At 41.6% G+C, this 16,070-nt stretch overlaps 9 non-coding genes across 9 annotated transcripts; all 9 read right to left on the reverse strand.

The window, feature by feature from the left end:
* Positions 1-545: 545 nt before the first annotated feature.
* On the reverse strand, positions 546-631 carry TRNAY-GUA (transfer RNA tyrosine (anticodon GUA)). Its single transcript is given in 2 exon segments — positions 546-581; positions 595-631. It is a non-coding gene; the product is annotated as a tRNA-Tyr (tRNA).
* Positions 632-2,483: 1,852 nt separating this feature from the next.
* Positions 2,484-2,569, reverse strand: TRNAY-GUA (transfer RNA tyrosine (anticodon GUA)). Its single transcript is given in 2 exon segments — positions 2,484-2,519; positions 2,533-2,569. It is a non-coding gene; the product is annotated as a tRNA-Tyr (tRNA).
* Positions 2,570-3,111: 542 nt separating this feature from the next.
* On the reverse strand, positions 3,112-3,197 carry TRNAY-GUA (transfer RNA tyrosine (anticodon GUA)). Its single transcript is given in 2 exon segments — positions 3,112-3,147; positions 3,161-3,197. It is a non-coding gene; the product is annotated as a tRNA-Tyr (tRNA).
* A 1,852-nt stretch (positions 3,198-5,049) lies between these two features.
* TRNAY-GUA (transfer RNA tyrosine (anticodon GUA)) lies at positions 5,050-5,135 on the reverse strand. Its single transcript is given in 2 exon segments — positions 5,050-5,085; positions 5,099-5,135. It is a non-coding gene; the product is annotated as a tRNA-Tyr (tRNA).
* A 1,833-nt stretch (positions 5,136-6,968) lies between these two features.
* Positions 6,969-7,054, reverse strand: TRNAY-GUA (transfer RNA tyrosine (anticodon GUA)). Its single transcript is given in 2 exon segments — positions 6,969-7,004; positions 7,018-7,054. It is a non-coding gene; the product is annotated as a tRNA-Tyr (tRNA).
* Positions 7,055-8,887: 1,833 nt separating this feature from the next.
* TRNAY-GUA (transfer RNA tyrosine (anticodon GUA)) lies at positions 8,888-8,973 on the reverse strand. Its single transcript is given in 2 exon segments — positions 8,888-8,923; positions 8,937-8,973. It is a non-coding gene; the product is annotated as a tRNA-Tyr (tRNA).
* A 2,498-nt stretch (positions 8,974-11,471) lies between these two features.
* TRNAY-GUA (transfer RNA tyrosine (anticodon GUA)) lies at positions 11,472-11,557 on the reverse strand. The gene is given in 2 exon segments: positions 11,472-11,507; positions 11,521-11,557. It is a non-coding gene; the product is annotated as a tRNA-Tyr (tRNA).
* Positions 11,558-14,035: 2,478 nt separating this feature from the next.
* Positions 14,036-14,121, reverse strand: TRNAY-GUA (transfer RNA tyrosine (anticodon GUA)). The gene is given in 2 exon segments: positions 14,036-14,071; positions 14,085-14,121. It is a non-coding gene; the product is annotated as a tRNA-Tyr (tRNA).
* A 559-nt stretch (positions 14,122-14,680) lies between these two features.
* Positions 14,681-14,766, reverse strand: TRNAY-GUA (transfer RNA tyrosine (anticodon GUA)). Its single transcript is given in 2 exon segments — positions 14,681-14,716; positions 14,730-14,766. It is a non-coding gene; the product is annotated as a tRNA-Tyr (tRNA).
* Positions 14,767-16,070: the final 1,304 nt, after the last annotated feature.

Below are 16,070 nucleotides of genomic sequence, written 5' to 3' on the forward strand. Positions count from 1 at the left end.
AGCTTGGCAAATCAGTCTCTAGCAAGCTCAATACGAGCTTCCACTTCAACCGTCGACATTCAAACATCTCTTGCAATTCGTGCAAAATACTACAAATTTGGCTTGTGAGGTTCCCGAATTGAGTAAAAGCACATCAGTTCCCAATTAAAAAAATGACCCCCTCCGCAGTCTCCCGCATGTTACTGACCACCATACTAAGGGGGAAAAGTTGAAAGGCGGCACCTCACAGGACATCTCCTCAGAGTATTCAGCCGCGTTGGGCCTTGACAATATTTTATAGTGTTCTCTCATTTCCCTTGAGAAATTAAGATTGTCAAGGGGATTCTGCTGTTTTGTCAGTTCATAGCAAGAGATGGGGATCCAAAACACGTCACAGGAAACCAACGAAGATTGGTGTCGGACAGAAAAATAACCTGGCCACAGCCTCAAAGCAAAAGGCATCTATTTTCAGTGATGAAATATAATATAATTATAAATTGTCTGTTATTTTACTTTCCAAGTATTTTACTTTCCAAGTATTCAATAAAATTTGCATTTGGCAAAAGTCCTTCGAGCCGGATTTGAACCAGCGACCTAAGGATGCCTGTTTTACCACTACAGTCCTCCGCTCTACCAACTGAGCTATCGAAGGCTTGGCAAATCATTCTCTAGCAAACTCAATACGAGCTTCCACTTCAACGTCGACTTGTAAACATCTCTTGCAATTCGTGCAAAATACTACAAATTTGGCTTGTGAGGTTCCCGAATTGAGTAAAAGCACATCAGTTCCCAATTAAAAAAATGACCCCCTCCGCAGTCTCCCGCATGTTAATGACCACCATACTAAGGGGGAAAAGTTGAAAGGCGGCGCCTCACAGGCCATCTCCTCAGAGTATTCAGCCGTGTTGGGCCTTGACAATATTTTAATATCTTGGATGGTGTATAGTGTTCTCTCATTTCCCTTGAGAAATCAAGATTGTCAAGGGGATTCTGCTGTTTTGCCAGTTCATAGCAAGAGATGGGGATCCAAAACACCTGACAGGAAACCAATGAAGATTCGTGTTGGACAGAAAAATAACGTGGCCACAGCCTCAAAGCAAAAGGCATCTATTTTCAGTGATGAAATATAATATAATTATAAATTGTCTGTTATTTTACTTTCCAAGTATTTTACTTTCCAAGTATTCAATAAAATGTGCATTTGGCAAGAGTCCTGCGAGCCAGATTTGAACCGGCGACCTAAGGATGCCTGTTTTACCACTACAGTCCTCCGCTCTACCAACTGAGCTATCGAAGGCTTGGCAAATCAACTCTAGCAAACTCAATACGAGCTTCCACTTCAACCGTCGACTTGTAAACATCTCTTGCAATTCGTGCAAAATACTTCAAATTTGGCTTGTGAGGTTCCCGAATTGAGTAAAAGCACATCAGTTCCCAATTAAAAAAATGACCCCCGCCGCAGTCTCCCGCATGTTACTGACCACCATACTAAGGGGGAAAAGTTGAAAGGCGGCACCTCACAGGCCATCTCCTCAGAGTATTCAGCCGCGTTGGGCCTTGACAATATTTTAATATCTTGGATGGTGTATAGTGTTCTCTCATTTTCCTTGAGAAATCAAGATTGTCAAGGGGATTATGCTGTTTTGCCAGTTCATAGCAAGAGATGGGGATCAAAGAAACACCTCACAGGAAACCAAAGAAGATTGGTGTTGGACAGAAAAATAATGTGGCCACAGCCTCAAAGCAAAAGGCATCTATTTTCAGTGATGAAATATAATATAATTATAAATTGTCTGTTATGTTATTTTCCAAGTATTTTACTTTCCAAGTATTCAATAAAATTTGCATTTGGCAAAAGCCCTTTGAGCCGGATTTGAACCAGCGACCTAAGGATGCCTGTTTTACCACTACAGTCCTCCGCTGTACCAACTGAGCTATCGAAGGCTTGGCAAACCGTTCTCTAGCAAGCTCAATTCGAGCTTCCACTTCAACCGTCGACATGCAAACATCTCTTGCAATTCGTGCAAAATACTACAAATTTGGCTTGTGAGGTTCCCGAATTGAGTAAAAGCACATCAGTTCCCAATTAAAAAAATTACCCCCTCCGCAGTCTCCCGCATGTTAATGACCACCATACTAAGGGGGAAAAGTTGAAAGGCGGCGCCTCACAGGCCATCTCCTCAGAGTATTCAGCCGTGTTAGGCCTTGACAATATTTTAATATCTTGGATGGTGTATAGTGTTCTCTCATTTCCCTTGAGAAATCAAGATTGTCAAGGGGATTCTGCTGTTTTGCCAGTTCATAGCAAGAGATGGGGATCCAAAACACCTGACAGGAAACCAATGAAGATTCGTGTTGGACAGAAAAATAACGTGGCCACAGCCTCAAAGCAAAAGGCATCTATTTTCAGTGATGAAATATAATATAATTATAAATTGTCTGTTCTTTTACTTTCCAAGTATTTTACTTTCCAAGTATTCAATAAAATGTGCATTTGGCAAAAGTCCTTTGAGCCGGATTTGAACCAGCAACCTAAGGATGCCTGTTTTACCACTACAGTCCTCCGCTCTACCAACTGAGCTATCAAAGGCTTGGCAAATCAACTCTAGCAAACTCAATACGAGCTTCCACTTCAACCGTCGACTTGTAAACATCTCTTGCAATTCGTGCAAAATACTACAAATTTGGCTTGTGAGGTTCCCGAATTGAGTAAAAGCACATCAGTTCCCAATTAAAAAAATGACCCCCTCCGCAGTCTCCCGCATGTTACTGACCACCATACTAAGGGGGAAAAGTTGAAAGGCGGCACCTCACAGGCCATCTCCTCAGAGTATTCAGCCGCGTTGGGCCTTGACAATATTTTATAGTGTTCTCTCATTTCCCTTGAGAAATCAAGATTGTCAAGGGGATTCTGCTGTTTTGCCAGTTCATAGCAAGAGATGGGGATCCAAAACACCTGACAGGAAACCAATGAAGATTTGTGTTGGACAGAAAAATAACGTGGCCACAGCCTCAAAGCAAAAGGCATCTATTTTCAGTGATGAAATATAATATAATTATAAATTGTCTGTTATTTTACTTTCCTAGTATTTTACTTTCCAAGTATTCAATAAAATGTGCATTTGGCAAGAGTCCTTCGAGCTGGATTTGAACCAGCGACCTAAGGATGCCTGTTTTACCACTACAGTCCTCCGCTCTACCAACTGAGCTATCGAAGGCTTGGCAAATCAACTCTAGCAAACTCAATACGAGCTTCCACTTCAACCGTCGACTTGTAAACATCTCTTGCAATTCGTGCAAAATACTTCAAATTTGGCTTGTGAGGTTCCCGAATTGAGTAAAAGCACATCAGTTCCCAATTAAAAAAATGACCCCCGCCGCAGTCTCCCGCATGTTACTGACCACCATACTAAGGGGGAAAAGTTGAAAGGCGGCACCTCACATGCCATCTCCTCAGAGTATTCAGCCGCGTTGGGCCTTGACAATATTTTAATATCTTGGATGGTGTATAGTGTTCTCTCATTTTCCTTGAGAAATCAAGATTGTCAAGGGGATTATGCTGTTTTGCCAGTTCATAGCAAGAGATGGGGATCAAAGAAACACCTCACAGGAAACCAAAGAAGATTGGTGTTGGACAGAAAAATAATGTGGCCACAGCCTCAAAGCAAAAGGCATCTATTTTCAGTGATGAAATATAATATAATTATAAATTGTCTGTTATGTTATTTTCCAAGTATTTTACTTTCCAAGTATTGAATAAAATTTGCATTTGGCAAAAGTCCTTCGAGCCGGATTTGAACCAGCGACCTAAGGATGCCTGTTTTACCACTACAGTCCTCCCCTCTACCAACTGAGCTATCGAAGGCTTGGCAAACCGTTCTCTAGCAAGCTCAATTCGAGCTTCCACTTCAACCGTCGACATGCAAACATCTCTTGCAATTCGTGCAAAATACTACAAATTTGGCTTGTGAGGTTCCCGAATTGAGTAAAAGCACATCAGTTCCCAATTAAAAAAATGACCCCCTCCGCAGTCTCCCGCATGTTACTGACCACCATACTAAGGGGGAAAAGTTGAAAGGCGGCGCCTCACAGGCCATCTCCTCAGAGTATTCAGCCGTGTTGGGCCTTGACAATATTTTAATATCTTGGATGGTGTATACTGTTCTCTCATTTCCCTTGAGAAATCAAGATTGTCAAGGGGATTCTGCTGTTTTGCCAGTTCATAGCAAGAGATGGGGATCCGAAACACCTCACAGGAAACCAATGAAGATTGGTGTTGGACAGAAACATAACGTGGCCACAGCCTCAAAGCAAAAGGCATCTATTTTCAGTGATGAAATATAATATAATTATAAATTGTCTGTTATTTTACTTTCCAAGTATTTTACTTTCCAAGTATTCAATAAAATTTGCATTTGGCAAAAGTCCTTCGAGCCCGATTTGAACCAGCGAACTAAGGATGCCTGTTTTACCACTACAGTCCTCCGCTCTACCAACTGAGCTATCGAAGGCTTGGCAAATCATTCTCTAGCAAACTCAATACGAGCTTCCACTTCAACGTCGACTTGTAAACATCTCTTGCAATTCGTGCAAAATACTACAAATTTGGCTTGTGAGGTTCCCGAATTGAGTAAAAGCACATCAGTTCCCAATTAAAAAAATGACCCCCTCCGCAGTCTCCCGCATGTTAATGACCACCATACTAAGGGGGAAAAGTTGAAAGGCGGCGCCTCACAGGCCATCTCCTCAGAGTATTCAGCCGTGTTGGGCCTTGACAATATTTTAATATCTTGGATGGTGTATAGTGTTCTCTCATTTCCCTTGAGAAATCAAGATTGTCAAGGGGATTCTGCTGTTTTGCCAGTTCATAGCAAGAGATGGGGATCCAAAACACCTGACAGGAAACCAATGAAGATTCGTGTTGGACAGAAAAATAACGTGGCCACAGCCTCAAAGCAAAAGGCATCTATTTTCAGTGATGAAATATAATATAATTATAAATTGTCTGTTATTTTACTTTCCAAGTATTTTACTTTCCAAGTATTCAATAAAATGTGCATTTGGCAAGAGTCCTTCGAGCCGGATTTGAACCAGCGACCTAAGGATGCCTGTTTTACCACTACAGTCCTCCGCTCTACCAACTGAGCTATCGAAGGCTTGGCAAATCAACTCTAGCAAACTCCATAAGAGCTTCCACTTCAACCGTCGACTTGTAAACATCTCTTGCAATTCGTGCAAAATACTACAAATTTGGCTTGTGAGGTTCCCGAAGTGAGTAAAAGCACATCAGTTCCCAATTAAAAAAATGACCCCCTCCGCAGTCTCCCGCATGTTACTGACCACCATACTAAGGGGGAAAAGTTGAAAGGCGGCACCTCACAGGCCATCTCCTCAGAGTATTCAGCTGCGTTGGGCCTTGACAATATTTTAATATCTTGGATGGTGTATAGTGTTCTCTCATTTCCCTTGAGAAATCAAGATTGTCAAGGGGATTCTGCTGTTTTGCCAGTTCATAGCAAGAGATGGGGATCCAAAATACCTGACAGGAAACCAATGAAGATTTGTGTTGGACAGAAAAATAACGTGGCCACAGCCTCAAAGCAAAAGGCATCTATTTTCAGTGATGAAATATAATATAATTATAAATTGTCTGTTATTTTACTTTCCAAGTATTTTACTTTCCAAGTATTCAATAAAATGTGCATTTAGCAAGAGTCCTGCGAGACGGATTTGAACCAGTGACCTAAGGATGCCTGTTTTACCACTACAGTCCTCCGCTCTACCAACTGAGCTATCGAAGGCTTGGCAAATCAACTCTAGCAAACTCAATACGAGCTTCCACTTCAACCGTCGACTTGTAAACATCTCTTGCAATTCGTGCAAAATTCTACAAATTTGGCTTGTGAGGTTCCCGAATTGAGTAAAAGCACATCAGTTCACAATTTAAAAAATGACCCCCTCCGCAGTCTCCCGCATGTTACTGACCACCATACAAAGGAGGAAAAGTTGAAAGGCGGCGCCTCACAGGCCATCTCCTCAGAGTATTCATCAGTGTTCGGCCTTGACAATATTTTAATATCTTGGATGGTGTATAGTGATCTCCCATTTCCCTTGAGAAATCAAGATTGTCAAGGGGATTCTGCTGTTTTGTCAGTTCATAGCAAGAGATGGGGATCCAAAATGCCTCACAGGAAAACAACGAAGATTGGTGTCGGACAGAAAAATAACGTGGCCACAGCCTCAAAGCAAAAGGCATCTATTTTCAGTGATGAAATATAATATAATTATAAATTGTCTGTTATTTTACTTTCCAAGTATTTTACTTTCCAAGTATTCAATAAAATGTGCATTTGGCAAAAGTCCTTCGAGCCGGATTTGAACCAGCGACCTAAGGATGCCTGTTTTACCACTACAGTCCTCCGCTGTACCAACTGAGCTATCGAAAGCTTGGCAAATCAATCTCTAGCAAGCTCAATACGAGCTTCCACTACAACCGTCGACATTCAAACATCTCTTGCAATTCGTGCAAAATACTACAAATTTGGCTTGTGAGGTTCCCGAATTGAGTAAAAGCACATCAGTTCCCAATTAAAAAAATGACCCCCTCCGCAGTCTCCCGCATGTTACTGACCACCATACTAAGGGGGAAAAGTTGAAAGGCGGCACCTCACAGGACATCTCCTCAGAGTATTCAGCCGCGTTGGGCCTTGACAATATTTTATAGTGTTCTCTCATTTCCCTTGAGAAATTAAGATTGTCAAGGGGATTCTGCTGTTTTGTCAGTTCATAGCAAGAGATGGGGATCCAAAACACGTCACAGGAAACCAACGAAGATTGGTGTCGGACAGAAAAATAACGTGGCCACAGCCTCAAAGCAAAAGGCATCTATTTTCAGTGATGAAATATAATATAATTATAAATTGTCTGTTATTTTACTTTCCAAGTATTTTACTTTCCAAGTATTCAATAAAATTTGCATTTGGCAAAAGTCCTTCGAGCCGGATTTGAACCAGCGACCTAAGGATGCCTGTTTTACCACTACAGTCCTCCACTCTACCAACTGAGCTATCGAAGGCTTGGCAAATCATTCTCTAGCAAACTCAATACGAGCTTCCACTTCAACGTCGACTTGTAAACATCTCTTGCAATTCGTGCAAAATACTACAAATTTGGCTTGTGAGGTTCCCGAATTGAGTAAAAGCACATCAGTTCCCAATTAAAAAAATGACCCCCTCCGCAGTCTCCCGCATGTTAATGACCACCATACTAAGGGGGAAAAGTTGAAAGGCGGCGCCTCACAGGCCATCTCCTCAGAGTATTCAGCCGTGTTGGGCCTTGACAATATTTTAATATCTTGGATGGTGTATAGTGTTCTCTCATTTCCCTTGAGAAATCAAGATTGTCAAGGGGATTCTGCTGTTTTGCCAGTTCATAGCAAGAGATGGGGATCCAAAACACCTGACAGGAAACCAATGAAGATTCGTGTTGGACAGAAAAATAACGTGGCCACAGCCTCAAAGCAAAAGGCATCTATTTTCAGTGATGAAATATAATATAATTATAAATTGTCTGTTATTTTACTTTCCAAGTATTTTACTTTCCAAGTATTCAATAAAATGTGCATTTGGCAAGAGTCCTGCGAGCCAGATTTGAACCAGCGACCTAAGGATGCCTGTTTTACCACTACAGTCCTCCGCTCTACCAACTGAGCTATCGAAGGCTTGGCAAATCAACTCTAGCAAACTCAATACGAGCTTCCACTTCAACCGTCGACTTGTAAACATCTCTTGCAATTCGTGCAAAATACTTCAAATTTGGCTTGTGAGGTTCCCGAATTGAGTAAAAGCACATCAGTTCCCAATTAAAAAAATTACCCCCTCCGCAGTCTCCCGCATGTTAATGACCACCATACTAAGGGGGGAAAAGTTGAAAGGCGGCGCCTCACAGGCCATCTCCTCAGAGTATTCAGCCGTGTTAGGCCTTGACAATATTTTAATATCTTGGATGGTGTATAGTGTTCTCTCATTTCCCTTGAGAAATCAAGATTGTCAAGGGGATTCTGCTGTTTTGCCAGTTCATAGCAAGAGATGGGGATCCAAAACACCTGACAGGAAACCAATGAAGATTCGTGTTGGACAGAAAAATAACGTGGCCACAGCCTCAAAGCAAAAGGCATCTATTTTCAGTGATGAAATATAATATAATTATAAATTGTCTGTTCTTTTACTTTCCAAGTATTTTACTTTCCAAGTATTCAATAAAATGTGCATTTGGCAAAAGTCCTTTGAGTCGGATTTGAACCAGCAACCTAAGGATGCCTGTTTTACCACTACAGTCCTCCGCTCTACCAACTGAGCTATCAAAGGCTTGGCAAATCAACTCTAGCAAACTCAATACGAGCTTCCACTTCAACCGTCGACTTGTAAACAGCTCTTGCAATTCGTGCAAAATACTACAAATTTGGCTTGTGAGGTTCCCGAATTGAGTAAAAGCACATCAGTTCCCAATTAAAAAAATGACCCCCTCCGCAGTCTCCCGCATGTTACTGACCACCATACTAAGGGGGAAAAGTTGAAAGGCGGCACCTCACAGGCCATCTCCTCAGAGTATTCAGCCGCGTTGGGCCTTGACAATATTTTATAGTGTTCTCTCATTTCCCTTGAGAAATCAAGATTGTCAAGGGGATTCTGCTGTTTTGCCAGTTCATAGCAAGAGATGGGGATCCAAAACACCTGACAGGAAACCAATGAAGATTCGTGTTGGACAGAAAAATAACGTGGCCACAGCCTCAAAGCAAAAGGCATCTATTTTCAGTGATGAAATATAATATAATTATAAATTGTCTGTTATTTTACTTTCCAAGTATTTTACTTTCCAAGTATTCAATAAAATGTGCATTTGGCAAGAGTCCTTCAAGCTGGATTTGAACCAGCGACCTAAGGATGCCTGTTTTACCACTACAGTCCTCAGCTCTACCAACTGAGCTATCGAAGGCTTGGCAAATCAACTCTAGCAAACTCAATACGAGCTTCCACTTCAACCGTCGACTTGTAAACATCTCTTGCAATTCGTGCAAAATACTTCAAATTTGGCTTGTGAGGTTCCCGAATTGAGTAAAAGCACATCAGTTCCCAATTAAAAAAATGACCCCCGCCGCAGTCTCCCGCATGTTACTGACCACCATACTAAGGGGGAAAAGTTGAAAGGCGGCACCTCACATGCCATCTCCTCAGAGTATTCAGCCGCGTTGGGCCTTGACAATATTTTAATATCTTGGATGGTGTATAGTGTTCTCTCATTTTCCTTGAGAAATCAAGATTGTCAAGGGGATTATGCTGTTTTGCCAGTTCATAGCAAGAGATGGGGATCAAAGAAACACCTCACAGGAAACCAAAGAAGATTGGTGTTGGACAGAAAAATAATGTGGCCACAGCCTCAAAGCAAAAGGCATCTATTTTCAGTGATGAAATATAATATAATTATAAATTGTCTGTTATGTTATTTTCCAAGTATTTTACTTTCCAAGTATTGAATAAAATTTGCATTTGGCAAAAGTCCTTCGAGCCGGATTTGAACCAGCGACCTAAGGATGCCTGTTTTACCACTACAGTCCTCCCCTCTACCAACTGAGCTATCGAAGGCTTGGCAAACCGTTCTCTAGCAAGCTCAATTCGAGCTTCCACTTCAACCGTCGACATGCAAACATCTCTTGCAATTCGTGCAAAATACTACAAATTTGGCTTGTGAGGTTCCCGAATTGAGTAAAAGCACATCAGTTCCCAATTAAAAAAATGACCCCCTCCGCAGTCTCCCGCATGTTACTGACCACCATACTAAGGGGGAAAAGTTGAAAGGCGGCGCCTCACAGGCCATCTCCTCAGAGTATTCAGCCGTGTTGGGCCTTGACAATATTTTAATATCTTGGATGGTGTATACTGTTCTCTCATTTCCCTTGAGAAATCAAGATTGTCAAGGGGATTCTGCTGTTTTGCCAGTTCATAGCAAGAGATGGGGATCCGAAACACCTCACAGGAAACCAATGAAGATTGGTGTTGGACAGAAACATAACGTGGCCACAGCCTCAAAGCAAAAGGCATCTATTTTCAGTGATGAAATATAATATAATTATAAATTGTCTGGTATTTTATTTTCCAAGTATTTTACTTTCCAAGTATTCAATAAAATGTGCATTTGGCAAAAGTCCTTCGAGCCAGATTTGAACCAGCGACCTAAGGATGCCTGTTTTACCACTACAGTCCTCCGCTCTACCAACTGAGCTATCAAAGGCTTGGCAAATCATTCTCTAGCAAACTCAATACGAGCTTCCACTTCAACCGTCGACTTGTAAACATCTCTTGCAATTTATGCAAAATACTACAAATTTGGCTTGTGAGGTTCCCGAATTGAGTAAAAGCACATCAGTTCCTAATTAAAAAAATTACCCCCTCCGCAGTCTCCCGCATGTTAATGACCACCATACTAAGGGGGAAAAGTTGAAAGGCGGCGCCTCACAGGCCATCTCCTCAGAGTATTCAGCCGTGTTGGGCCTTGACAATATTTTAATATCTTGGATGGTGTATAGTGTTCTCTCATTTCCCTTGAGAAATCAAGATTGTCAAGGGGATTCTGCTGTTTTGCCAGTTCATAGCAAGAGATGGGGATCCAAAACACGTCACAGGAAACCAATGAAGATTCGTGTTGGACAGAAAAATAACGTGGCCACAGCCTCAAAGCAAAAGGCATCTATTTTCAGTGATGAAATATAATATAATTATAAATTGTCTGTTATTTTACTTTCCAAGTATTTTACTTTCCAAGTATTCAATAAAATTTGCATTTGGCAAAAGTCCTTCGAGCCCGATTTGAACCAGCGAACTAAGGATGCCTGTTTTACCACTACAGTCCTCCGCTCTACCAACTGAGCTATCGAAGGCTTGGCAAATCATTCTCTAGCAAACTCAATACGAGCTTCCACTTCAACGTCGACTTGTAAACATCTCTTGCAATTCGTGCAAAATACTACAAATTTGGCTTGTGAGGTTCCCGAATTGAGTAAAAGCACATCAGTTCCCAATTAAAAAAATGACCCCCTCCGCAGTCTCCCGCATGTTAATGACCACCATACTAAGGGGGAAAAGTTGAAAGGCGGCGCCTCACAGGCCATCTCCTCAGAGTATTCAGCCGTGTTGGGCCTTGACAATATTTTAATATCTTGGATGGTGTATAGTGTTCTCTCATTTCCCTTGAGAAATCAAGATTGTCAAGGGGATTCTGCTGTTTTGCCAGTTCATAGCAAGAGATGGGGATCCAAAACACCTGACAGGAAACCAATGAAGATTCGTGTTGGACAGAAAAATAACGTGGCCACAGCCTCAAAGCAAAAGGCATCTATTTTCAGTGATGAAATATAATATAATTATAAATTGTCTGTTATTTTACTTTCCAAGTATTTTACTTTCCAAGTATTCAATAAAATGTGCATTTGGCAAGAGTCCTTCGAGCCGGATTTGAACCAGCGACCTAAGGATGCCTGTTTTACCACTACAGTCCTCCGCTCTACCAACTGAGCTATCAAAGGCTTGGCAAATCAACTCTAGCAAACTCCATACGAGCTTCCACTTCAACCGTCGACTTGTAAACATCTCTTGCAATTCGTGCAAAATACTACAAATTTGGCTTGTGAGGTTCCCGAAGTGAGTAAAAGCACATCAGTTCCCAATTAAAAAAATGACCCCCTCCGCAGTCTCCCGCATGTTACTGACCACCATACTAAGGGGGAAAAGTTGAAAGGCGGCACCTCACAGGCCATCTCCTCAGAGTATTCAGCTGCGTTGGGCCTTGACAATATTTTAATATCTTGGATGGTGTATAGTGTTCTCTCATTTCCCTTGAGAAATCAAGATTGTCAAGGGGATTCTGCTGTTTTGCCAGTTCATAGCAAGAGATGGGGATCCAAAATACCTGACAGGAAACCAATGAAGATTTGTGTTGGACAGAAAAATAACGTGGCCACAGCCTCAAAGCAAAAGGCATCTATTTTCAGTGATGAAATATAATATAATTATAAATTGTCTGTTATTTTACTTTCCAAGTATTTTACTTTCCAAGTATTCAATAAAATGTGCATTTAGCAAGAGTCCTTCGAGCCGGATTTGAACCAGTGACCTAAGGATGCCTGTTTTACCACTACAGTCCTCCGCTCTACCAACTTAGCTATCGAAGGCTTGGCAAATCAACTCTAGCAAACTCAATACGAGCTTCCACTTCAACCGTCGACTTGTAAACATCTCTTGCAATTCGTGCAAAATACTACAAATTTGGCTTGTGAGGTTCCCGAATTGAGTAAAAGCACATCAGTTCCCAAAAAAAAAATGACCCCCTCCGCAGTCGCCCGCATGTTACTGACCACCATACTAAGGGGGAAAAGTTGAAAGGCGGCACCTCACAGGCCATCTCCTCAGAGTATTCAGCCGCGTTGGGCCTTGACAATATTTTAATATCTTGGATGGTGTATAGTGTTCTCTCATTTCTCTTGAGAAATCAAGATTGTCAAGGGGATTCTGCTGTTTTGCCAGTTCATAGCAAGAGATGGGGATCCAAAACACCTCACAGGAAACCAATGAAGATTCGTGTTGGACAGAAAAATAACGTGGTCACAGCCTCAAAGCAAAAGGCATCTATTTTCAGTGATGAAATATAATATAATTATAAATTGTCTGTTATTTTACTTTCCAAGTATTTTACTTTCCAAGTATTCAATAAAATGTGCATTTGGCAAAAGTCCTTCGAGCGGGATTTGAACCAGCGACCTAAGGATGCCTGTTTTACCACTACAGTCCTCCGCTCTACCAACTGAGCTATCGAAGGCTTGGCAAATCGTTCTCTAGCAAACTCAAAACGAGCTTTCACTTCAACCATCGACTTGTAAACATCTCTTGCAATTCGTGCAAAATACTACAAATTTGGCTTGTGAGGTTCCCGAATTGAGTAAAAGCACATCAGTTCACAATTTAAAAAATGACCCCCTCCGCAGTCTCCCGCATGTTACTGACCACCATACAAAGGAGGAAAAGTTGAAAGGCGGCGCCTCACAGGCCATCTCCTCAGAGTATTCATCAGTGTTCGGCCTTGACAATATTTTAATATCTTGGATGGTGTATAGTGATCTCCCATTTCCCTTGAGAAATCAAGATTGTCAAGGGGATTCTGCTGTTTTGTCAGTTCATAGCAAGAGATGGGGATCCAAAATGCCTCACAGGAAAACAACGAAGATTGGTGTCGGACAGAAAAATAACGTGGCCACAGCCTCAAAGCAAAAGGCATCTATTTTCAGTGATGAAATATAATATAATTATAAATTGTCTGTTATTTTACTTTCCAAGTATTTTACTTTCCAAGTATTCAATAAAATGTGCATTTGGCAAAAGTCCTTCGAGCCGGATTTGAACCAGCGACCTAAGGATGCCTGTTTTACCACTACAGTCCTCCGCTGTACCAACTGAGCTATCGAAAGCTTGGCAAATCAGTCTCTAGCAAGCTCAATACGAGCTTCCACTTCAACCGTCGACATTCAAACATCTCTTGCAATTCGTGCAAAATACTACAAATTTGGCTTGTGAGGTTCCCGAATTGAGTAAAAGCACATCAGTTCCCAATTAAAAAAATGACCCCCTCCGCAGTCTCCCGCATGTTACTGACCACCATACTAAGGGGGAAAAGTTGAAAGGCGGCACCTCACAGGACATCTCCGCAGAGTATTCAGCCGCGTTGGGCCTTGACAATATTTTATAGTGTTCTCTCATTTCCCTTGAGAAATTAAGATTGTCAAGGGGATTCTGCTGTTTTGTCAGTTCATAGCAAGAGATGGGGATCCAAAACACGTCACAGGAAACCAACGAAGATTGGTGTCGGACAGAAAAATAACGTGGCCACAGCCTCAAAGCAAAAGGCATCTATTTTCAGTGATGAAATATAATATAATTATAAATTGTCTGTTATTTTACTTTCCAAGTATTTTACTTTCCAAGTATTCAATAAAATTTGCATTTGGCAAAAGTCCTTCGAGCCGGATTTGAACCAGCGACCTAAGGATGCCTGTTTTACCACTACAGTCCTCCGCTCTACCAACTGAGCTATCGAAGGCTTGGCAAATCATTCTCTAGCAAACTCAATACGAGCTTCCACTTCAACGTCGACTTGTAAACATCTCTTGCAATTCGTGCAAAATACTACAAATTTGGCTTGTGAGGTTCCCGAATTGAGTAAAAGCACATCAGTTCCCAATTAAAAAAATGACCCCCTCCGCAGTCTCCCGCATGTTAATGACCACCATACTAAGGGGGAAAAGTTGAAAGGCGGCGCCTCACAGGCCATCTCCTCAGAGTATTCAGCCGTGTTGGGCCTTGACAATATTTTAATATCTTGGATGGTGTATAGTGTTCTCTCATTTCCCTTGAGAAATCAAGATTGTCAAGGGGATTCTGCTGTTTTGCCAGTTCATAGCAAGAGATGGGGATCCAAAACACCTGACAGGAAACCAATGAAGATTCGTGTTGGACAGAAAAATAACGTGGCCACAGCCTCAAAGCAAAAGGCATCTATTTTCAGTGATGAAATATAATATAATTATAAATTGTCTGTTATTTTACTTTCCAAGTATTTTACTTTCCAAGTATTCAATAAAATGTGCATTTGGCAAGAGTCCTTCGAGCCGGATTTGAACCAGCGACCTAAGGATGCCTGTTTTACCACTACAGTCCTCCGCTCTACCAACTGAGCTATCGAAGGCTTGGCAGATCAACTCTAGCAAACTCAATACGAGCTTCCACTTCAACCGTCGACTTGTAAACATCTCTTGCAATTCGTGCAAAATACTACAAATTTGGCTTGTGAGGTTCCCGAAGTGAGTAAAAGCACATCAGTTCCCAATTAAAAAAATGACCCCCTCCGCAGTCTCCTGCATGTTACTGACCACCATACTAAGGGGGAAAAGTTGAAAGGCGGCACCTCACAGGCCATCTCCTCAGAGTATTCAGCTGCGTTGGGCCTTGACAATATTTTAATATCTTGGATGGTGTATAGTGTTCTCTCATTTCCCTTGAGAAATCAAGATTGTCAAGGGGATTCTGCTGTTTTGCCAGTTCATAGCAAGAGATGGGGATCCAAAATACCTGACAGGAAACCAATGAAGATTTGTGTTGGACAGAAAAATAACGTGGCCACAGCCTCAAAGCAAAAGGCATCTATTTTCAGTGATGAAATATAATATAATTATAAATTGTCTGTTATTTTACTTTCCAAGTATTTTACTTTCCAAGTATTCAATAAAATGTGCATTTAGCAAGAGTCCTTCGAGCCGGATTTGAACCAGTGACCTAAGGATGCCTGTTTTACCACTACAGTCCTCCGCTCTACCAACTGAGCTATCGAATGCTTGGCAAATCAACTCTAGCAAACTCAATACGAGCTTCCACTTCAACCGTCGACTTGTAAACATCTCTTGCAATTCGTGCAAAATACTACAAATTTGGCTTGTGAGGTTCCCGAAGTGAGTAAAAGTACATCAGTTCCCAATTAAAAAAATGACCCCCTCCGCAGTCTCCCGCATGTTACTGACCACCATACTAAGGGGGAAAAGTTGAAAGGCGGCACCTCACAGGCCATCTCCTCAGAGTATTCAGCTGCGTTGGGCCTTGACAATATTTTAATATCTTGGATGGTGTATAGTGTTCTCTCATTTCCCTTGAGAAATCAAGATTGTCAAGGGGATTCTGCTGTTTTGCCAGTTCATAGCAAGAGATGGGGATCCAAAACACCTCACAGGAAACCAATGAAGATTTGTGTTGGACAGAAAAATAAGGTGGTCACAGCCTCAAAGCAAAAGGCATCTATTTTCAGTGATGAAATATAATATAATTATAAATTGTCTGTTATTTTACTTTCCAAGTATTTTACTTTCCAAGTATTCAATAAAATTTGCATTTGGCAAAAGTCCTTCGAGCTGGATTTGAACCAGCGACCTAAGGATGCCTTTTTTACCACTACAGTCCTCCCCTCTACCAACTGAGCTATCGAAGGCTTGGCAAACCGTT

This window comes from Ambystoma mexicanum, chromosome 1p, assembly GCF_040938575.1.
Source record: "Ambystoma mexicanum isolate Mex_15411 chromosome 1p, UKY_AmexF1_1, whole genome shotgun sequence".
NCBI classification, from domain to species: Eukaryota; Metazoa; Chordata; class Amphibia; order Caudata; family Ambystomatidae; genus Ambystoma; species Ambystoma mexicanum.